The 23817-nt window shown below is 43.8% G+C and overlaps 1 protein-coding gene across 7 annotated transcripts in view; it reads right to left on the bottom strand.

Annotated features, from left to right (window-relative positions):
• ATP6V0A4 (ATPase H+ transporting V0 subunit a4) overlaps positions 1–23817 on the bottom strand; it is a 98173-nt gene that overhangs the window by 47286 nt on the left and 27070 nt on the right. For 2 of the 7 annotated variants that reach the window (XM_086395353.1, XM_086395352.1), the window contains one exon: positions 10772–10849. The gene's annotated coding sequence lies outside the window, so the exon portion shown is untranslated. Of the gene's footprint in view, positions 1–983; positions 1237–1341; positions 1482–2989; positions 3122–10771; positions 10850–11247; positions 11370–23817 lie in introns of those variants that run through there. The other 5 variants (XM_086395351.1, XM_086395358.1, XM_086395354.1 and 2 more) reach the window with 4 other exon arrangements.

Here is a 23817-nt window from a genome sequence, read left to right as displayed (position 1 = left end):
TTTTGGAAGAACCATCACATATCCCAGAAGGAGTCCCTTTTCCTTATAATTTTATAATGTATAATCTACTATTTGCAAACACTGGGTTTATCCCCCCTGTTTTAATCCTTCCATTGTCCCATTTTTCCCACAGATTAAATTCTAAAACCCTTGATGTAGCCAAGGAAGGGCTGTGTGCATCATCTGGCCTCGGCCCTCCCTTCCCGTTTCCCCGAATTTCTCTGAGAACCTTTGTTCAGGCTTTCCCAAGATTTAGAACCTAAACCCCTTCCTCCCCACCCTGCATCCCCCATACCCCACATACACCTGTCATTTCTCCCTCTTGGGTAAGAATCCTCTTCTTCCATACACCTCTCCCGATCCCCAACACTCAGAGCGAACTAAGCCCCCTTCTTTGTGCTCCTAGAATATGTTGCTTAGTGGCTAAGTCAGGTCTGACTCTTTGCCACGCCACAAACTGTAGCCCACCAGGTTCCTCTGTCCATGCGGTTTCCCAGACAAGAATACTGGAGTGGGTTGCCATTTCCTTCTCCGGGGGATCTTCCCAACCTAGGGATCAAACCTGTGTCTCCAGCACAGGCAGGTAGATTCTTTACCACTGAGGCACCTGGGAAGCCCTCCCAGAATATAATCGAATACTGCAATTAATCATCTGCAATTACTTGCTTCCTGTCTGTTCTGCCCACTAGCCAGAAAAGCCCATGAGATCAGAACTGTTTTTCACTCCATCACCCGTCTAGCTCAATCCCAAAGAAGAGGCTCAAAAAACATTTCCGGATTTACTGACTAGAAGCAAAAATCTCCTCCGACCCTCCCGAATGAAGACTCTGGTATTCCATTTGTGCCTGCTGACACCCAGATGAATGAATTTTTCACACGGCCGGTTCTAGCAAGCAAGGCAAAGTTTTCATAGAAAAGACACAGAAGAAGACATGAGCTTCCTGCAGACCCAAGAGGACAAGACAGAGACCCTCCCTTCCTACCCCAGCTTTGTCCGAGCCGGTCCTGGGCGCGGGACTCCCGCGGCTTCCTTGGCGGGGCCGGGAGGGTAGGGCTAGCGAGCGGCGGGCGGATGGGACCAGCCCGGGCCGCGGACTCCGCTGGCGACTCCCCTAGCGACCGCCGAGCCCCTCCCGCCGCTTCTCCTCCTCCGGCGCTCGCAGAGCCCGAGGCGGGCTGTGTTGTATCAACACCGGCCTGTCCCAGGCGAGGACGAACCTGCCCCGCCGGCCGGCCCTGCTCACACACCCCCCCTCCCTCCCCCGCCCAACCTGTGCCCTCGGCCACGACCTTGGGGCCCCACCGGGGTCAGAGCCTTACTTCTCTAAGGAAGACACTTACCCCCTAGTGAGGGGAGGGATTGGGAAGAGCCGACTTGAGGCCTCAGAAGAGCCCTAGAGCTAACCTTCCTGTGTTTTAATATCTGTTGAAGTGAAGTGAAAGTCGCTCAGTCGTATCCGACTCTTTGCGACCCCATGGACTATCCATGGGATTCTCTAGGCCAGAATACTGGAGTGGGTAGCCTTTCCCTTCTCCAGGTCATCTTCCCAACCCAGGGCATCTTCCCAACCCAGGGATCGAGCCCAGGTCTCCCGCATTGCAGGCGGATTCTTTATCAGCTGAGCCAAATATCTATTGCCGCTGCTGCTAAGTCACTTTAGTCGTGTCCGACTCTGTGCGACCCCACAGACGGCAGCCCATCAGGCACCCCCGTCCCTGGGAGTCTCCAGGCAAGAACACTGGAGTGGGTTGCCATTTCCTTCTCCAATGCATGAAAGTGAAAAGTGGAAGGGAAGTCACTCAGTCGTGTCCGACTTTTCGCGACCCCATGGACTGCAGCCTACCAGACTCCTCCATCCATGGGATTTTTCCAGGCAAGAGTACTGGAGTGGTTTGCCATTGCCTTCTCCGAAAATCTATTACACCGTATTAAAACACTTCTTATCGCTGGAGAGATAACATTAAAAAATAGTTTTGGAAAACCAAAGGGAAAAAAAGAAAAAACACATCACACTCACTACCCTACCAACAATTAATTTACAAAATACTTCAAAAGGAGACTATACAAACCCATCTAAATATATACACTACAGCTAAAATTCAGCTTTATTGTGGCCCAGGTGAGTTGACACAGGCCAGCTGAGTGACGCACCCTTTCCTCACTGAGGACTGCTCTTTCCCGTTTATCTGGGAGAGCCATGAGGGGTGATTCAATGAGGTTTCTCTGCAGGAGCCACCTGAGTTCCCTTTGTAGAGTCTTTTCTCCAGGTGAGGTGAGTAGATCCCCCCACAGCCATGCTGGATGCCTGTAAAATGTACCCTGGAATAAGGAGGGTACCGTTTGGATTTTTTACACTTTATTATGGATAAATTAAAGCATCTTCACAAATAAAGAAATAGTATAAAGAACCACCGCCCCATGTACACACCACTCAGCAGCAACAGTTGTTGAATTTTGTATCCTCTAATACCTACCCATTTCTCCTACCCACTCTGGGCTATTTTGAAGCTAATCGTATACATCATATTTTTCTTTCAAAATATGTGAATACCAAAATATTCAAAAGGTACAAAAGATAAGGATTCTTCTCTGTATATGTTATACACACACACACAATACAATGGTCACATGCTAAAATTCAGTAATAATTTCTTAATATCAAATATCCAATCAGTGTTCAATTTCCCAGATTGTCCGAAATTTGCCTTTTTAGTAAGCCTTTTAGATGATTTTTGTGTATGACCAAATAAGAACCATTGCCTTTGAGAACACAGGGTGAAAATCTAGCTTTCATTGGGAGGAAACAGAGAAGGGTGAATGCAATTTGCAAACAATCAGCTAAGAAGCAGCTGTTTTGCACCCAGGACAGTAGAGTCAGGGCCTCTGAGAGCCCTGGAGGAAAGGTACCGCTTGGGCTTCTTAAGAAGCAGAGCTTGGCTACACCCATCCATCTCAACCCGGCAGACCCATTCAAGAGTCCAGACTCACCTGGGTAAAGCTAGCTTCCAAGGCTGAAAACAGGATTGGCAAACCAAGGCAGGAAGCTCAGAACTGAAAACTAACAAAGGCATTACCAGTGTTGACTCTGCCTCTGCCATCAGATAAGCTCCAGACCAAGGCAAGAGAAGCCCCCACCTCAGTCGGTGCCTCCCTCTTCTTTCTCACTTCTCCTCCCCACTTCCTTTCTGCTCTTCACCCCAACTCTGAGTGCTATATCTTTTGGTCAGTGGGTGGAACAGTAGTTCTCAAAGGTCCTGGTGCTCAGGAATTACAGAGAAGCAAACACAGAAAAAAGTACATCTTGATGGTTAAGAGCAGAGTTGAGATCCAAACTGCCTGGGTCAGGACCCCATCTCTGCCTTTGACCACATGTGACCTTGGGGAAGCTATTTAATCCCAGGGTCTCAGCGTCCTAGGTGGCACTGGTGGTAAAGAACCCACCTGCCTACATAAGAGAGATAAGAAACATGAGTTCTGATCCGTGGGTAGGGAAAATCCCCTGGAGGAGGGCATGGCAACCCTCTCCAGTATTCTTGTCTGGAGAAGCCCTTGGACAGAGGAGCCTGGCAAGTTACAGCCCATCAGGTCACAAAGAGTCAGACATGACTGAATGACTATCACTTTCACTTCACTCTCAGTGTCCTAATCTATAAAATAAAATAGGATCTTAGATATTTATTTAGCGTGTGGAAATATAGGAAGGAGAGATTATTTTCAGGTTTGCTATTTTTTTCTCCTAGAGCCCCAAATTAAAGGTGCAGAAGGCCAGCATGCCTGTATGACACTGGCAGGACTCTAAATTGGCGCAATCTGTCTGAATGGGAGTATGCTTGTCCTTTGACCCAGGAATCTCAGAACTCTCAGAAGTTCATCCTAAAAAAATAATCTAAGGATACAAATCAAAATTTAATTACAATCATGTCTATTGTAGCATTGTTTGTAGTAAGTACCTACTTGTAAAAGACCCAAATTCTTTCATCCATTCAGTATTTTTGAGAGTCTGTTATGTGTTGACAAAGGTCCGTCTAGTCAAAGCTGTGGTTTTTCCAGTAGTCAATTACAGATGTGAGAGTTGGACCATAAAGAAAGCTGAGTGCCGAAGAATGGATACTTTTGAACTGTGGTGTTGAAGAAGACTCTTAAGAGTCCCTCAAGACTGCAAGGAGATCCAACCAGTCTATCCTAAAGGAAATCAGTCCTGAATAGTCACTGAAAGGGCTGATGCTGCAGCTTAAACTCCAATACTTTGGCTGCCTGATATGAAGAAGTGACTCAATGGAAAAGACCCTGATGCTGAGAAAGACTGAAGGCAGGAGAAGGGGCCAACAGAAGATGAGATGGTTGGATGGCATCGCCGACTTGATGGACATGAGATTGAGCAGGCTCCAGAAGTTGGTGATGGACAGGGAAGCCTGGCATGCTGCAGTCCATGGGGTTGCAAAGAGTCAGACATGACTGAGCAACAGAACAGAACGGATTATGCGCCCTCCTGTTCTGGGCTCAAGGATAGAGCAGTAGATGAGAGACAAGGCCCTGCCCTCATGAAGCTTATGTCCAGATGCAAGGAGACAAACAGTAAATAAGTAATAAGTTAGCAAGATATTGCAGATTACAAAGACTGTAATTATAGAAAGTAGGCTTTAGAGAAATGAAGAGAGATTATTTTAGATAGATGGTCAGGGAAGATCTCTCTCATTTAAGAGGAGATAGCATTTGAGCTGAGGTGTGAAAGATTTTTTAATGGGCTGGTTTTGCAAAAAGAAGCTGCTGGAAGGGTATTCTAGGCAGCGGGAACCTGGATGTGAGAGCAGGGGTGTGACATTGGAGATCGACTTCATCACAATAGCTAGTATATCTACTGAGTTCTTGCCATTGTTTTCATGGCTGTAGAACACAATTAGATACTTTACCTGTATTAGCCCATTCAATTTTCTTAGTAACCCTACGGCAGTGTTCTTATTCTCATGTTACACATGAGGAAATGGAGGCACAAAGAAGCTAAGTCATTTGCCCAAGGTCACACAGTCGCTCGTGACAGGTCATTTGACACAGTGGTTTACATCCACTGCATGATATTGTCTTATGGTCTAAAAAGGCTCACCATATTCAAGAACAGAAAGGAGACCAGTGTGGCTGGAACATGGGAGGAGTGGGGAGAGGTCATATGAGGTGTGTCAGGTGGAGGCAAGGGCCAAGCCACGTGAGAGCTGATGGGCCAATAAGAAAGTTGGATTTTATTCTAAACACACCGGGAAGCCCTTTGGGAAATTTGAAGCAGGGGAGTGACATTACTTGATTCATTTTTTTTCTTTTTTTTGGCCTTGCCGTGTGGCATGCGGCAACTTAGTTCCCCAACCAGGGATCGAACCTATATCCTCTGCATTAAGAGTGAGGAGTCTTAACCGCTGAACCTCTAGGGAAATTCCTAGATTAACAGTTTTAAAATATTACTTTGACTAATGCTTCTGGAAGGATAGAGTAGAAGTAGTTTTACTATCAAGAAGAAAAAGTAAAAACCCTGAACATTATATATACAATAAATATTAGAAGGCTCTAAAAGGTACAGAAAAGACAGACTATCTAAGGACCTCCTGGTCTGAGGAACAAGGTTGGGGTGTGTCCTCTGGGTTTTCTTCTGCCTCGTATATTCTAGATGCAGTGCTGCGGAATCCAGCAAGATATGCAGACAAAAAAAGAAAAAATTTCCAAAGCCTGCTCTCTCTAGCCAAAGGAACAGGAAGGGGGCAGGATAGCCAGAAAGACTTTGAGATAGGATCACTCTAACCCAGCCAAACATCCCAGAAAAAAACTGTGGCTGCAGGCCACCATGCCTAGACTTCTTCCCTTACGCAGTTACACCAAAGCCACACCCCCAGGGTAGTGTCAGAGAAGACTAAGTGGGGCGCCGGGACTCCCCGCCCACCTGTAGTAACAAGGCATTCCTGTTAACCTGTGTTGGGATACTGTCAGATGAGACAATCAGAACATTCACCTCTGCCAATTGGTAATGATGCCACCCCTCCACTGGGACGTGGAGGTCACCTGATTGGCCAAGCACTTCTCTGCTCCTCCCAGCCAGGGTGCAGCTGGGGCCCAGGGTAGGTCACCCCAAGTTGTACCTCAATAGCATGTTGGTGGTTCAGACAGTAAAGAACCCGCCTGCAACACAGGAGACCTGGGTTCAATCCTTGGGTCAGGAAGATCCCCTGGAGAATGGAATGGCAAGCCACTCCAGTATTCTTGCCTGGAGAATTCCATGGACAGGGGAGCCTGGCAGACTACAGTCCTCAGGGTCGAAAAGAGTCAAACATGACTGAGCAACTGGCACTCTGTTGAATTAAAGTTACTTAAGAAAGTCAACTCAAGTGGGGCACTTTGACACACACCCCCAGCCAGTCTCCCTGCAAGCAGGAAATAAGTCTCTTATGTGAAAGGTACTCTCTCTCCCTGCCTCTGGAGAAGGACACCCTTATCATCAAAGCCAGGGAACTCAGAAAGCTCAGGCAAACCTTGTGACTTCTTTAATTTACTGCCCCAAGCCCAAACGCTGTCTAGAGTTGTCCCTAGTTGGACACCCCAAATCTTTGTCCTGTCCATTCCTCACAAATACTGTTTCCTCGTCTATAACCACCCACTGGGAGGAACTTTCCAGGATCACTACTCTTGTGCTTTGCGGCCATGACTCAGTAAAATAAGGGTTTCAAGAACATAAGCACTCTGATACCCTGACAGCCAATCTGATAACCAACCAAGTGGGCTACCAAGTGACAGGCTGGGCAAAGGAAAGATTCATATCCTAGAAGGATGAAGGCAGGATGGCACAAGAGTTTATGACACGACTCAGAACAGTGCACAACTGAAAACCTAGGGACTATTTATTTTTTCAAATCACGGTTGACTGAGGGCAACTGAAACCACAGAAAGTGAAACCTGGGATTAAGAGGGACAACTGCATACAAGTCAATAGATGATGTCTAACACAGATAAATCAAGAATAGCAATGTGAGCATATTGTTCGAACATTCTGAAGGTAAACACAAGAAGAAAAAAGTCAAAAGTAGCTCTTAGGGTGACTTCCCAGCTGGTCCAGTGGTTAAGATTCCACCTTCCAATGTAGGAGGTGTGGGTTTGATCCCTAGTCAAGGAAGATCCCACATGTCTCTCAGTCAAAAAACCAAAACATAAAGCAGAAGCAAAAGTGTTACAAATTTGATAAAGACTTTAAAAATGGTCCACATTAAAAAAAAAAAAAATCTTTAAAAAAGAAGTCGTTCCTATAGAACAAACTGTAGATGGAGTAGGAGACTTTAGCATTTTTTTTAAATAAATCCTTCCTATTACTTGATTTTCAAAATTTGCATCCATTTATTAATATGAAGACAGTTAAACAATTAAAATCAAAGTTTTAATGGCAATAAAAGAAAATGTGCCAGGGAAGGTACTAGATGCTTAGAATAAAGCAGGCGAAACAATTCTGCTCCTGCGGAGCCCGGGAGAGTCGGACACAGCAATCCTAATTAATGTCAATGGCTAACACACAGATGGTGCTTCCCATGGGCTAATTTAAGACAGAACCCTAAGAAATAGGTAAGATTAGGATCCCTATTTCTTGATTGTTTGTTCTACAGATTCAGAAACTGAGGCAGAGAGAGGGGATCTATTCAAGGTCACTCAGCTAGTAAGTGGTAAAGAAAGGACTTGAACCAAACGATGGCTCCAGAGCTGAGACACTCTCACCTCAGTCATCAAATCATCTAATAACGACAGGGACCAACATGCCATATACTGGGATGAACACCCTGAAGGAGGGTACACGCGGTCTGAGCTGCATAGCCAGACCCAGCCTCGACTCAGGGAAGGCATTCTTGGGGAGAGAAGGCAGAATAAACAGTGTAGGGAGAAAGAAGGAGGCCTGTGAGATGAGGCTGGGGGACTGGGAAGGACAAGGAAATTCAGGATCCGTGTTAAAGAAGGTGTCTTTGGGACTTCCCTGGTAGTCCAGGGGCCAAGACTCCAAGTGCAGGGGCCCAGGTTTGATCCCTGGTCAGGGAACTAGATCCCACACGCTCTAACGAAGAACAAAGACCCTGCATACCTGGTGCAGCCAAAGAAATAAATAATAATTTAAAAACAGATGGTGTCTTTGTCCCGAGAGCAACAAGAAGGCCTAGATAGGTGTGAAGCTTTGAAAGTATTTTTCTAATGACAGGGTGGATTGAAGAGGAGGAAAAAATATGAGACTGGAGCAGTGGTCCAGGCCAAAGAGGACATTTTTTTTATTTTTAATATCCTGTGTGACAGAATGGAAAGCAGACATAAAACACTTCTACGGCATAAAGAAGAAAAGCAATTATTTGACGTGCAGGCTGAATTAGCTGCTATTTTCACTGAACAGCATTTTTTACTTGAAAGAGCAGCTGACAGATTTTGGCATTTGGCAGGCATTTTCTCAAAAGAGGATCCAAATGATTCTGTCACTTCAAAGGAAAACAACTGACAGCATTTGTTGCTGATGATAAAGATACAATTTTAGAAAACTTTTAGCTGCCACCAAGACTTGACAGCTTCCTAAGACTAGAAACTTTTCTGACGGGGCTATTTCTGTTAGGATATTAATAAGCATGGTCTTCTCTTAGTGCATCATATTATGAAATATGGCAACACTGGAAGATCTTCATAACTGAATGTACCAATATTTTCCAAATGACTAAAGGACGATGTTATAAAATCATGTGCAGGCAAATGATTCATCGAAAGTGAGGGATTAGCCAGTAGGTTTTAATGAAAAAGTCACTGATTTGGTTTCAGATCCCCCATTGCAACTAAGCTTTTAAAAATTACTACTTGTTAAGTTTTGGTGTAGTATCAAAGAAAAATATCCACAGCTCTCTGAAAAAGCTGGTAAAACATTTCTCCCCTTTTTAAAACCACAAAATCTAAGTTAGGCCAGACTTTCTTAATATACGCAAAAATAACAAATAGCAACAGATAGAATGAAAAAAACAGATGCAAAAGACGAAAACTGTCTTCTATCATCAGGCCTTAAAGAGATTTGTAAAAATAAAACAATGCCTCTCTTCTCCATAAATTGTTTGCTTTGGAAAATATATTTTCCTTAAAATATATATTTATATCAACATAGAACAGGTTAATATTATTTCAGATGACTTAATATACTTTTAAAGTATATTAAATTAATATACTTAAATTTAATATACCTAATTTCTCAGTTTTAATTTCTAGTGTGGTAAGTATCAAGTGGGTAGAATCCTCATAAGTCAGATCTCCTTGGGGTTCTCAGTAATTTTTAAGAGTATAAAGGGCTAGGAGTTCCATGGGACTGAAGGTTCAAGAGGGAAGAAATATATATATATATATGCTGATTCACGTTTTTGTACAGGAGAAACCAAGACAACATTGTAAAGCATTTATCCTCCAATTTTAAAAAATCCTATGATAAACTATTATGGAAAAGAATATAACTGAATCACTTTGCTATACAATAGGAATTAACAATATTGTAAATCAACTACACTACAATAAAAAAATAAATGAGAAAAAAAGAAACAAAAGAAGTTTAATATTTTAAATATATATATTTAAAATCCCAAATAACAGTTAAATTTGGCATTAGGTCTTGAGAGAAACTACCTTATTAAGTAGTTACTTCCTGATGCTGAAGCTGAAACTCCAATACTTTGGCCACCTGATACGAAGAACTGACTCATTGTAAAAGACCATGATGATGGGAAAAATTGAGGGCAGGAGGAGAAGGGGATAACAGAGGATGAGATGGTTGGATGGCATCACTGACTCAATGGACATGAGTTTGAGTAAACTCCAGGAGTTGGTGATGGACAGGGAGGCCTGGCATGCTGCAGTCCATGGGGTCGCAAAGAGTCGGACACGACTGAGTGACTGAACTGAACTGAACTGAACCTTATTAAGGGCAAAGGAGTGAGTGAACAGTCGTGTCCAACTCTCTGTGACTGCATGGACTCTTGCCCACCACGCTCTTCCGTGCATGGGATTTACCAGACAAGAATACTGGAGTGGGTTGCCATTTCCTATGAGGGGATCTTCCTGACCCAGGAGTCAAACCCGCATCTCTTGTGTTTCCTGCACTGGCAGGTAGATCTTTTACCACTTAGAGCAAATAATCCCCTACATTATCCAAATGAACATTGTTTCTGACATTGAGTGTTTAATACCACTGTCCTCTATAGAAAGTCTGGGACACAATGCCAGCTGCAGCCACTACATACTTGTCCATGCAGGCTTGTAGCAAGACACTTTCATGCCCTACAGACTGTCTATAAACTGGCTCCTGAGAAGCTGAAGGGGGAAGCATTCACCTTACACACCTTCAAGGCAGACCTAAAACAAAGGGCCTCCTTTGTTCTCATAGCCGTGGACCTGGGATTAGGATGACGCTGGGCACAACCACATGTTCAGCTCTACTAGATCAATTTACAGGATATCATAATTTAAAAAATGAAAACGGTGTTGATGTATGGCAGAAACCGAAGCAATTATCCCTTAATTAAAAATAAATAATTTTTAAAAATGTTAATCACATCTTAAAAAAAATGAAAAGGGGTTAAGTGGAGAAAAGCCAAAATGCCTGCAAGAAATTTATGCCAGAAATTCCAAAAATAGGTAAGCTGCAACAGTAGCAACCTGATTTTTCTAAAACAATATCAGATCTCTCTGAACTGAAACCTGGCCTGATCACCTTCATTCAAAGAATTGATTTTACCATCCACTTACCTAGCACTTGTCCGCCTCAGGCCAGGCACTGAGCCCACCAGCCAGGAGCCTTCGCAACAGGCTCTAACAGAGAACGTGCTGGAGATGGAAAGAGAATGATTTGAAGTTGTTCAAACAAGAGGAAATGACATTCAGCTTCACACACATAACAACATGTACAGTCTGTTGACAGCAACATTCATGAGTCCAGGTTATCAGCACACCAATAACCGTATTATGTATGCTGGCTGGAGGCAGGACGGTCCCCTGCCGTGAGCGTTCCCGCTCCCACTGGGCCTTGGACCTGCTCCAGTGATGGGTCTCAGGATGTAGTGGTGCCACCCAGTGTCCGCTGGGCCCTCACTGTTGTTCTATACCTTTCCATCCTCTAGATCATGCCCTGAGTAAGAGCCTTCCCAGTTCTCTCAGGGACAGCAACGTTTTTCTTTCCCCTCCCTCCCATCTCACCACCTTTCCCACCCTCAGCCCATGACCACCTTCTTCCCAAGGTGCCTCCATCATGGCACCCTCTGGTTCCTCTTTTCTCCACCTCAGCGTGCCTCAGTCTTGACTCTGCTTCCCTTCATTCTTTCATTCTTCACTTGAAGTCACAGTCTGACTGGGAGTGAGATTTAGGAAAATAAAATTTCATCACAAAGAGCATATTACCTCTAGGTTTGTCATGGACAGACTTTACCTGCTGCATCTCTAGATTTTTCACTGGGTTTCTGTAATAATATTTACTCTAAGTTCTAGTAGGGCGTTTCCCTGGTGGTCTAGTGGTTAAGAATCCATCTGCCAGCGCAGGGGGCATGGGTTCAATCCCTGGTCTGAGATGATCCCACATGCCGTGGAGCAGCCAAATTCATGCACCACAGCTACTAAGCCTGAGCTCCAGAGTCCGAGAATCGCAACAAGAGAAGCCACCACAATGAGAATCCCTTGAAACATCATGAAGAGTAGCCTTTGCTTACTGTAGCTAGAGAAAGTCTGCATGCAGCAAGGAAGTGGGTCTTCCTTTTGCAGCCAAAAATAAAATAAAAGTCAACAGGGAGATGACATACGTATACCTATGGCTAATTCATGTTGCTATATGGCGGAAACTGACACAATATTGTAAAGCAATGATCCTCCAATTAAAAATAAAGTTTTTTTAAAAGAAAAATATTTTTTTACAAATAAATCCTCTGAGGGAGCTTCTTCCCAGCATAATTTCTACTTCTACTTTCTTAAAAAATAAAAAAAAAAAATCTTACTAGCTCATTTCTCTTTCTCCATTTAATATGCAATATTGAGCACAGAGTCACAGAATCATGCTGCTGGAAGAAAACTTAGAGATCTAATCCAATCCCTTTACTTTAAAGGTAAGCAAACAAGCCCAGGGAGGTGAAGGATTTGCTTAAGGTCACAGAGCTATTTAGGGACACAGTTGGGTGCAGAGGCCAGGGCTCCTAACACAAGGTTTTCCCTTCAGCCCCACAACTTCCAGTTTGTTTCTATATCCCTTTGTATAGGCACCATATGGAGCAAAATCCCTCTATCCCCTCTGGGGAGTCCTGAGGACCCCAGACAAAGGTCTTCCCACATTGGATTGAAGGCAGCATTTCCTTGGACTTTCCCCCATGCTTGAATTCTCCATTTCCGTGGATTTCCCTCCCAGAGGGACACCCACACCCACTATCTCTCTCGGGTAACATCATCAGCAAGGGGATGTGACTCCCCCAAGGTGCCATAGGAAGTGACAACATGAAAACTGGAATCCAGGACTCCTGACTCAGGGTTAGTTTTGCTGACCCTAAGAGGTTCTGGGAAGCCTGGGCAGGAGAGATGAGAAAATGAGAGAGAAAGAGAGCGATGGAACATGACAGAAGAGGCTGCAAGGCCATGGAGGAGAGAAGTCAGATATTGGAAATGAGATGGCCAACAACCTCTCACTCAGCTGAATACTACCTGGTCCTTTTTAGTTTCATGTAGACAAAACTGGAAAAAAAAATTGTCTGTTTATTACAAACATGCAGCTTATTTCCCAAAAACCTTAGCTTAAAATTACTTTTTGGGAACACACATCTCTGTTTATCAAACAAAGGATGAAGCCGACCACAAGCTCTGTTTTGCCAACAGAAGCGTTTTGCACAAATGGTCAGACTGGAAACTGAAGGGAGCCAGAGACTGCCAATCAGAGAGGCTGGGAGTCAAACAGGCTCTCCCTCCATTGCTGATTAACCTCACCTTAGTACGCCCTTCTGGGCTCCAGGCTAGTAACTCACTAACTTTGTTCCAGCTGGAGCTACCCCACCTTGGAAATGGCTGCCTTCAAAGTTAGTAATAAACCTGTCACTTGACACATTTTAGCGAAGTCCAAGTAATAACCTTGAGAGGTCAAACACTGCATTACCAAACTGTAAGCCACTACTTTTTTTGTAGGAGAGAATTCTTATGGGTGAAGGATTGGGCCAGGCAGCCTGTAGGTGCCTTTCCAACACTGAGATTCCATGTTGTTACTGGTGTTCTTTTCTGAGTCTTATTTCCAGTCTTCTTGGGTGTGTCTGCACTTTTGTTATATATCTTGGGCACCTCAAGCACAGAGACTGTCAATAAGCAGTTCTCTGTAGCATATGCAACTTGAAACTTCAGTAAGATTATTTTTAAAATGGGAACGATTTCCTGACATTGAAATTTTCCCCAGGCAATCAGACAGATGTTGCAAACTATAGTCTATCTATTCCATTGTGACTGCTTGCACTCCTGTGAACTACTGTTTTTAAAAATGTAATAACTTGATTTTATTTCCTGATTTAAGAATAATACACATTCCTTATAGAGGATTTGAAAGACATACAAAAATGTGAATAAGAAAATGAAAATTTTCTTTTAATTTTAGATATGACTACTGCTAACACCTTCTTGGGCTTTCCTGGTGGCTCAGCTGGTAAAGAATCCGCCTGCAAAGCAGAAGACCTGGGTTCAATCCCTGGGTTGGGAAGACCCCCTGGAGAAGGGAAAGGCTATCCACTCCTGAATTCTGGCCTGGAGAATTTCATGAACTGTATAGACCATGGAGTCACAAAGAGTCAGACATGACTGAGCGACTTTCACTTCACTGCTAACATCTTGGTAGGGTACTTTTTGAACTTTTTTCTTTGTATATGTAGGTCCTACAAAACTGGAGTGATACTGGAATGTACAGTTTTATATCCTGCTTCTTCTGCTCTGTATTATATAGCAAGTGTTTTCCCAAATAATAAATGTTATTCAAAAATATCATCTTAATTTAAAAAAGTGTTTAACATTTTATTCCATTATAAGCCACTTCTAAGCTTTTGTCTTCATAAATATTGTAATGTTGAGATGGAGAATCTTGGGCATACATTTTGTGCATGTGTGTGTACACTCACCTCTGACTATTTCCTTTAGGAAAAAAATTTCTAAAGAGCTGCCCCATTGAAGGAAAGGTGACCAAAATAAGCTGACCTAAACGAAGTCTACAAGTCAGCTATAGTAAGTGAAGTCGCTCAGTCGTGTCTAATTCTTTGCAACCCCATGGACTGTAGCCTATCAGGCTCCTCCATCACAAGTCAGCTATAAATCATCTCAATTACTAAGCATGGACTGACGTAAGGGCATAGTGTTGTAACCACAAGCACCTGATTAAAGCAACCAAAAAAATTAAAAAATCATGTGTCATCCTAGGTCATCCCAGGTCTCAAGTTATTTCTACAAACAATTGTATGCAATTACAATTTTTCATATAATAAAAAATACACAAGGAAACACAACAACACGAATGAAAACCAGCAGAAATAATAGACAGTAGAAACAGACCAATGAGAGTGGGCAGATGCTGAGGCTGTCTGACACAGATTTTTTTTAAATTATGTTCACTTCAAGACAAATATCATATGATATGGCTTATACGTGAAATCTAAAAAAAAAGTGACACGAATGAACTTATTTACAAATTTACAAAACAGAAACGGACTCACGGACTTAGAGAAAGAACATACCATTACAGGGTAGGGAAGCGGTAGATTGGCAGTTTGAAACTGACATGGACACACCGCTATATTTAAAATAGAAGATGTGAGCTATTCACAATTAGCACTCTCTTTTTTTCCATTAGCATTCTTAATCTAACCAACTTTAGGCAGAATCCTGAAACCCCCCACAACTACACAAAACAGACTTTTCAAGTAGCATCAAACATTCATAAAAGTTGGCCATATGATGGTGGTTGGTTTAGTCGATAAGTAGTGTCCGACTCGTGCGACCCCATGGACTGTAGCCTGCCAGGCTCCTCTGTCCATGGGATTCTCCGGGCAAGAATACTGGAGTGGGTTGCCATTTCCTTCTCCATGGCCATATGAAGGTTCTTAACAAATAAAAAAATTAATGTCATCCAAGTATGTTTGCAGATTACAATTGAATTAAGCTAGAAATCAAAAACAAAATGATAACTGGAAAACTTCCATATGGTTGAAAATTCAGAAATATTCTCTGAGAAGATGGGAAATGATGAAATCCAGGGCTGAGGAGGAAAACGGCCTTTGCCAAGCAGAAGTCACATTCTTTTTTGTTAAACCCACCTCAGTCCTGGCCATGGTATCCCCAACCTCTAGTGCGACTGTGGAGTAAGAGCAAGCTGAATGGGTCACCCCAGGGACTGCTTGGAAATCTTCCAGTGGACTGGAACTTTGGTCACTTTGTTCCTTTTATCAGCTCTACGGTATGATCTCAAATTGGACTCAGTGTAGTTCTCCATTTTTCTTACTATGGTACTCCTCATTCTCTCCAAACCTTACACCCATAACTGAATGACATTGGGTGAACTTAAGCTCCTCCACCTAAACAGCATATTAAAAGCAGACATTACTTTGCCGACAAAGGTCCGTCTAGTCAAGGTTATGGTTTTTCCAGTAGTAATGTATGGATGTGAGGGTTGGACCATAAAGAAAGCTGAGTGCTGAAGAACTGATGCTTTTGAACTGTGGTGTAGGAGAAGACACTTATTAAGAGTCCCTTGAGCTGCCAGGAGATCCAACCAGTCCATCCTAAAGGAAATCAGTCCTGAATATTCATTTGGAAGGACTGATGCTGAAGCCGAAGTTCCAATACCAGGGCCATCTGATGCGAAGAACTGACTCATTGGAAAAAACTGTGATGCTGAGAAAGACTGAAGGCAGGAGAAGGGGACAACAGAGAATGAGATGGTTGGATGGCATCACTGACTCAATGGACATGAGTTTGAGCAAGCTCCAGGAGTTGGTCATGGACAGGGAAGCCTGGCGTGCTGCAGTCCATGGGGTCACAAAGAATCAGACACAACTGAGCAACTGAACTGAACTGAACTGAAGCTCCTCCACAAACCAAGTGTTGCTCAGGGGAAGGTTTGGTGTTCTAGTCCCATAAGCAACTAGCAACTGACATTGTTCTATGAAAAGGGATACTGACAAAGCCACACATAGGAAGAGCCAAAGACCTCATCTCTGCTGGGAAGTTAGGAGATGGCAGACACAAGTGTTGGTAGGACCATGAGTCTCAGAGTGGGTGAAGCAGAAATGAAAGCCCCAAGTTCAAAGTCAGTGGTCTCTTCCCAGAGATGGAGGGGCAGTTAGAGGGGCCAATCAGAATCACAAGGGGGGCTAGGGAGGGATGGATTTGGAGTTTGGGATTAGCACAGGCAAACTTACATATAAAATATATAGACAAGGTCCTACGGTATAGCACAGGGAACTATATTCAAAATCCTGTGATAAACCATAGTAAAAAAGAATAAGAAAAAGAACGTATATGTGTGCAACTGAATCATTTTGCTGTACAGCAGAAATGAACTATACTTCAATAAAATAAATTTTACATATACATATAAAATCACAAAGGAAGTTCTCTCAACATAAAATATCCTTCCCAAACGCAGAGACCATTCCAGGCCACAGAATTCTGGTTTTTAATCATTTAGTACAGGAAACACTTTGTCCCCCTTCGTCTCTTTTTCAAATGAAATTGTATCAAGGAAAACAGATAAAACTGGAGGCAGTAAGGGTCCTGGAACCCGATCCTCTAGGTCACCCAAACCCCAACTTGGAGCTTGGTCACAAGTACGTTAGCCTGGACTTTCAAGTGTGTGTAACCAAACACCCATCTCAACCACCGGAGAAAAAAACAAATCTTGAGGAAGTTCCTGTAGAATGTCTAGCTTTGAGCAATGCAACTTCCTGGTATAGTTTCCAAAGCAAACCTGATGTAAAATGAAAGATGAGGCAAGGTAACCAACTGCATGGATTTACTATTTATAGACGTGTTAAATGAAAGACAGCTAATAATGTGACCCTTATAAAACAGTGACCACACAGCCCTTCTTTGGAGAATTAATGAGCTATCAGAGACCAGTCAAGTCCATCCTATTTTAGGATAATAAAATCCTTTCATCAATTGATAAGGGAATGTTTGATTTTAAAATTGACTTGTAAACACCTATTCTAAGACAGGCCCAAATGAACTAAAAACATGTTTTAAAAAAAGGGGGGGTCATTGCCATCCCCTTTATTTAATTACTTCCTGTTGTATGACTTGATATGATGCTGTCTAAGTTGATGCGTCTAATACAATGCATCTAAGTTGATGGGTGTGTGCTTTTCAAACTCTCATCACAACAGTCCCATCCAGGGCTGATTCAAATCTATGTCCCAGGCTCCGACCATTTTGGATGGATATGTTCTGCTCACTTCGAACATATTAGAATGCATACAACATCCTACATTAAACTATTTCCACTTAAATGTTTGAAATAAATTACATAACTTTGCTTTTGAAATAATTTTTTTTCTTTTTTTTGGACTTGCCACAGCACTTCGGATCTTAGCTGCCCCCTACAGTGGAAGCCCTGAGTCCTAACCACTGATCACCAGGAATTCCTGAAATAAAATGTTTTTGCTGGAAAAGATTTGGTTGTTGCTGCTGTTGTTCATATTTTGGATCAGAGAACATTTTTCAGGTCTCAAACATTTTCGGGACCCTTGAGAATCCTGTAGACCCCACATACTGCTGTTGTCTTCAGTGCCTATTGGATAAACCAGCCCTAATCTGTGAAGCTCACTGCAGGGTGTACTGTGAGGGAAGTGTCAAGAACAGAGATAAAAGATGAGAGAAAAAAAAAATCTAAGAAAGTACTCAGTCTATTAAGTGATGTCATCTCTGTGGGGACCCAAGAGGAGAATGGTATCAAGAGCATCTCTCTGGTTCCTTTGCCTTTTCTAAACCCAGCTTGTACATCTGGAAGTCCTCGGTTCACATACTGCTATGTGAAGCCTAACTTCAAGGATCTGGAGCATAATCTTGCTAGCATGTGAAATGAGTACAATTGTGTGGTAGTTTGAACATTCTTTGGCATTGCCCTTCTTTGGGACTGGAAATGAAAACTGACCTTTTCCAGTTCTGAAGCCACTGCTGAGTTTTCCAAATTTGCTGGCATATTGAGTGCAGCACTTTAAAAGCATCATCTTTTACAGTTTGAAATAGCTCAGATGGAATCCCATCACCTCCACTAGCTTTGTTGGTAGTGATGCTTCCTAAGGCCCACTTGACTTCACACTCCAGGATATCTGGCTCTAGGTGAATGACCACACCATCGTGGTTATCTGGGTCTTTTAGACATTTTTTGTACAGTTCTGTGTATTCTTGCCACCTCTTCTTAATCTCTTCTGCCTCTGTTAGCTCCTTGCTGTTTCTGTTCTTTATCGTGCCCATCCTTGCATGAAATGTTCCCTTGATATCTCCAATTTTCTTGACGAGATCTCTAGTCTTTACCATTCAAGTGTTTTCCTCTAATTCGTTATACTGGTCACTTAAGAAGGCTTTCTTATCTCTCCTTGCTATTCTCTGGAACTCTGCATTCAGTTGGATATATCGTTCCCTTTTTCTTTTGCCTTTAGCTTCTCTTTTCTCAGCTATTTGTGAGGCCTCCTCAGACAACCATTTTTCCCTTTTGCATTTCTTTTTCTTGGGTATGGTCTTGATCAACGCCTCCTGTACAATGTCATGAACCTCCATCCATAGTTCTTCAGCCACTCTTTCTATCAGATCTAATCCCTTGAATCTGTTTGTCACTTCCACTGTATAATCATAAGGGATTTTATTTAGGTCATACCTGAATGGTCTAGTGGTTTTCCCTACTTTCTTCAATTTAAGTCTGAATTTTGCAATGAGGATTTCATGATCTGAGCCACAGTTGCCTCCAAGTCTTCTTTTTGCTGGCTGTATAGAGCTTCTTCATCTTCGGCTGCAAAGAATATAATCAATCTGATTTTGGTACTGACCATTTAGTGATGTCCATGTGTAGAGACATCTCTTGTGTTGTTGGAAGAGGATATTCACTATGACCAGTGCATTCTCTTGAAAAAACTGTTAGCCTTTGTTCTGTTTCATTTTGTATTTCAAGGCCAAACTTACCTGTTACTCCAGGTATCTTTTGAGTACTTTGCATTCCAGCCCCCTATGATGAAAAGGACCCCTTTTTCTGGTGTTAGTTCTAGAAGGTCTTGTAGGTCTTCATAGAACTGGTCAACTTCAGCTGCTTCAGCATTAGTGCTTGGGGCACAGACTTGGATTGCTGTGATATTGAATGGTTTGCCCTGGAAATGAACTGAGATCATTCTGTTGGTTTGAGATTGTACCCAAGTACTTCATTTCAGACTCTTTTGTTGACTATGCAGGCTACTCCACTTTTTCTAAGGGATTCTTCCTCACAGTAGTAGATATAATGGTCATCTGAGTTAAATTCACCCATTCCTGTCCATTTTACTTCACTGATTCCTAAAATGTTGATGTTCACTCTTGCCATCTCCTGCTTGACCACGTCCAACTTAACCTTGATTCACGGACCTACTATTCCAGGTTCCTATGCAATATTGTTCTTTACAGCATCAGACTTTACTTTCACCACCAGACACATCCACAACTGAGCATTGTTTCCGCTTTGGCCCAGCCACTTCATTCTTTTTGAAACTATTAATAATTGCCCTCTGTTCTTCCCTAATAAGCATATTGGACAACTTCCAGCCTGAGGGGCTCATCTTGTGGTGCCATCTTTTTGCCATTTCATGCTGTTCATGGGGTTCTCGTGGCAAGAATACTGGAGTGACTTGCCATTCCCTCCTCCAGTGAACCACGTTTTGTCAGAACTCTGCACTGTGACCGGTCCCTCTTGGGTGGCCCTGCAGGGCATGGCTCATAGCTTCATTGAGTTATATAAGTCTCTTTGCCACGACAAGCCTGTTATTCATAAAGGGGATATACAAACACACGTACACACACACACACACACGTGTGTGTGTATGTGTCTTTTGATGTCTGTCTGGGATTTCTGCAACAGCTTCTTGGATAATCTCTCTGAACCCAGCCCCGCCCTTTATCCTGTATTTTTTCTGAAATACAAAGCTGACCACATTTACAAGTTCCTTATAGGTACCCCAAATATGTAATAGACAATTTCCCAGTCTGGCACGTAGGCCCACTTACAATCTGTTCTCAGTCTAACCAGATACACAGTGACCCAGCCCATACTCCGAGGACAATAATTACTCCCCACACAAGAGGCACACAGTCATGCCTCAGAGGCCAAGCACACACTGGTCCCTTCTCCTGTGCCTGGCACACTACACATCTCTTAAGTTTCAGGTCAAAGTGCCACTTCCATTGTAAAATGTTTTCTGAATCCTCGAGGCCCCAACCCTCCTCACCACGCTTACTTCATTGGTTGTCAATATTCATCCATCTTCCTCATTGGACCCTGAGCTTCTTGAGGACAGGGGCTATGTGGCCTTACCCACATCAGACCCCCACCCCCTAATCCCCACTCCCAAGGGCCCGGATACAGCAGCTGCTTGGGAATTGCTGAATAGTCAAGTGAGTGGTAGGTCTAAACTGGACTTTGGTACACTGCCTGAAGATAAACATTCCTAAGGCACTTCTGCTCCCAGCTCCCAAACCCAAGAGTAGAGGACCACCATTAATTTGTACCTTTGGGTAGATTAGAAAAAAGTGTCTCCTCCAGGCTCATGTATAACAATGTGCTGTGCTTAGTCACTCAGTTGTGTCCAACTCTTTGGGACCCCATGGAGCCCACCAGGCTCCTCTGTCTGTGGGGATTCTCCAGGCAAGTGGGTTGCCATGCCCTTCTCCAGGGGATCTTCTCAACCCGGGAATCGAACTCAGGTCTCTGCACTGCAGGCAGATTCTTTACCATCTGAGCCACCAGGGAAGCCCAAGAACACTGGAGTGGGTAGCCTATCCCTTCTCCAGGGGATCTTCCTGACCCAGGAATCTACCAGAGTCTCCTGCATTGCAGGTGGATTCTTTACCAGCTGAGCTACCAGGGAAGCCCAATATATAACAATTAGACATCCTTATTCTGGGCTTAGCCATGGCTTACAAGTCCTCCTGGTAGGGAGCCATTGATTAAAACCAGCTGCCCTGGCCAGGCACAATGATAACCACTTGCATGGTTATCTCACAACAGGAGGTCTCATAAGGAACATGAGGCAGGTGCTGAAACCAACTGGGAGAATTCGGGGGCGGGGGGAGGCAAAAGGAGGAGGGAGGAGAGGATGTGCCCTGCCAACCTCCCAGAAGCCCTAGCACTGGCATCCATCTTGGTTGAGAGTTGCTTAAGCCCCCAGAAAGGACCCAGAGTCAACTACAGGCCAAGCACAATGATTGGCCAGAGTCAGCCCTGAAACTAACCCCATCACCATAAAATCCGAGACTGTGAACCACGTGGCAGAGCCATTCTCCTAGGTTTCCCTTACCTTTCTGCTTTCTACCTGGGCACCCCTCTCCAATAATGTCTCTTGCTTTGTCAGGACTTGTGTCTCCTCAAACAATTCATTTCTGAGTGTTAGACAAGAGCCCACTCTAGAGCCCTGGGAGGGGTCCCCTTTCCTGTAATGCTGCCACAGAGCTTTGAATGAGCTACACTTCATCCCTCACTCTTTCAACCAGACCCAAGCTTGCACAGAAACATAATGCCCACATCAAAACCATGGCGGCCAGCAGCACACACAGACAGTTCTCCCACCTTTGTAGGTGTCATTCCTTTCACTCAAGAGGTCCACCTACTCTCACCTGCACATGCGAACTTCAATACCCAGCCCAAAGCTCAGTTCCTCTGTGAATCTCTCCCTGCTCCTCTCAGGCAGACTTGCTGCTCCCTCTTAGATCCCCATCACCCAGGAAGATACCCACATTGAGTCCTGCCATATTGCCTCCCAGTTCTTTCCTCCCCACCTGGCCTCATGGCTGCACTGTGAGTGGGCATCAAGAGGAGAGGTTGAATCTTAATCATCTTTGGGTCTCGAAAGCCTTGGATCATGCCTTTCAAATATATGGTGGGCCTTCAATGAATGCCTTGGACTGAAGGTGGTGCTTCAATCCAACAACTGCGTGTGCGTGCCTTCTAAGTCGCTTCAGTCGTGTCCAGCTCTTTGCGACCCTACAGACCATAGCCGACCAGGCTCCTCTAACCCACCAGGCTTCTCTGTCCATGGGATTCTCCAGGCAAGAATACTGGAGTGGGTTGCTATGCCCTCCTCCAGGGGAATCTTCCCGACCCAGGGACAGAACCCAGATCTCTTTTTGTTTTTTATTTTTTAATTAATTAGTTTATTTTAATTGGAGGCTAATTACTTTATAATATTGTAGTGGTTTTGCCATACATTTACATGAATCAGCCATGGGTGTACATGTGTTCCCCATCCTGAACCCCCCTCCCACCTCCCTCCCCATCCCATCCCTCAGGGTTATCCCAGTGCAACAGTCCTGAGCGCCCTGTCTCATGCATTGAACCTGGACTGGCAATCTATTTCACATATGGTAATATACATGTTTCAATGCTATTCTTTCAAATCATCCCACCCTCGCCTTCTCCCACAGAGTCCGAAAGTCTGTTCTTTACATCTGTGTCTCTTTCGCTGTCTCACATATAGGGTTATCATTACCATCTTTCTAAATTCCATATATATGCATTAATATACTGTACTGGTGTTTTTCTTTCTGACTTACTTCACTCTGTATAATAGGCTCCAGTTTCATCCACCTCATTAGAACTGATTCAAATGCATTCTTTTTAATAGCTGAGTACTATTCCATTGTGTATATGCACCACCGCTTTCTTATCCATTCATCAGCCAATGGACATCTAGGTCGCTTCCATGTCCTAGCTATTGCAAAGAGTGCTGTGATGAACATTGGGTTACACATGTCTCTTTCAATTCTGAGAACCAGATCTCTTATGTCTCTCCTGCACTGGCAGATGGGTTCTTTACCACTAGTACCACCTGGGAAGCCCCCTCAATCAAATGACTACTCAGTTCAAAATCTTCACAAAACTTCCTTTTGGTCTCTTGACAATTCAGCCCCCGAGCCTGACACACGGGACACTCAGCCTCTTGGCCACAGTGGACTTCTGAGCATCTCTTACCTCTGGGCCTTTGCTTGCCCATCCCTTCTGCCTATGATGCCCGCTTCTCCTCTTTGCCTGTCAAAACCCTAACCGTCCATCAAGACCCAACCCAAATGCTATCTTCCTTATGTGGCAGCAGGTGATGCCCACTGCTGCTGAGAAGCAAAGTGCTTTGTCTTTCTCAGGTCCTTTCTAAAACACTGCTCTGTATTTTAATGATGCATATTTGTAAAAAGGTACTTTGAGGACAGGTATTTCTAGACTTTAGCAAGAGAGAGTGTGTGTGTATGTGTGTTATAGTTGCTCAGTCATGTCCGACCCTTTGTGATCCCATGGACTATAACCTGCCCGGCTTCTCTGTCCATGGGGATTCTCCAGGCAAGAATACTGGAGTGGGTTGCCATTCCCTTCTCCAGGGGATCTTCCCGACCCAGGGATCAAACCCGGGTCTCCTGCATTGCAGGCAGATTTTTTACCATCTGAGCCACCAGGGAAGCCCCTAGCGAGAGGGCAGGGGCTCAGAAAATATTGGACAGGATGGACTAGGGAATATAGCAGTTAAGCCTGCAAGTGAAAGAGACAGAAAACTTATCTTCAAGGAACCAGCAGGGCC

This window comes from Bos grunniens, chromosome 4 (genome assembly GCF_055505025.1).
Source record: "Bos grunniens cultivar Pamir isolate PY7600 chromosome 4, Bosgru_T2T1.0, whole genome shotgun sequence".
Taxonomy (NCBI): Eukaryota; Metazoa; Chordata; class Mammalia; order Artiodactyla; family Bovidae; genus Bos; species Bos grunniens.
Note: the sequence above shows the minus strand (reverse complement) of the source record. Positions and strands in the feature narration are given on the sequence as shown.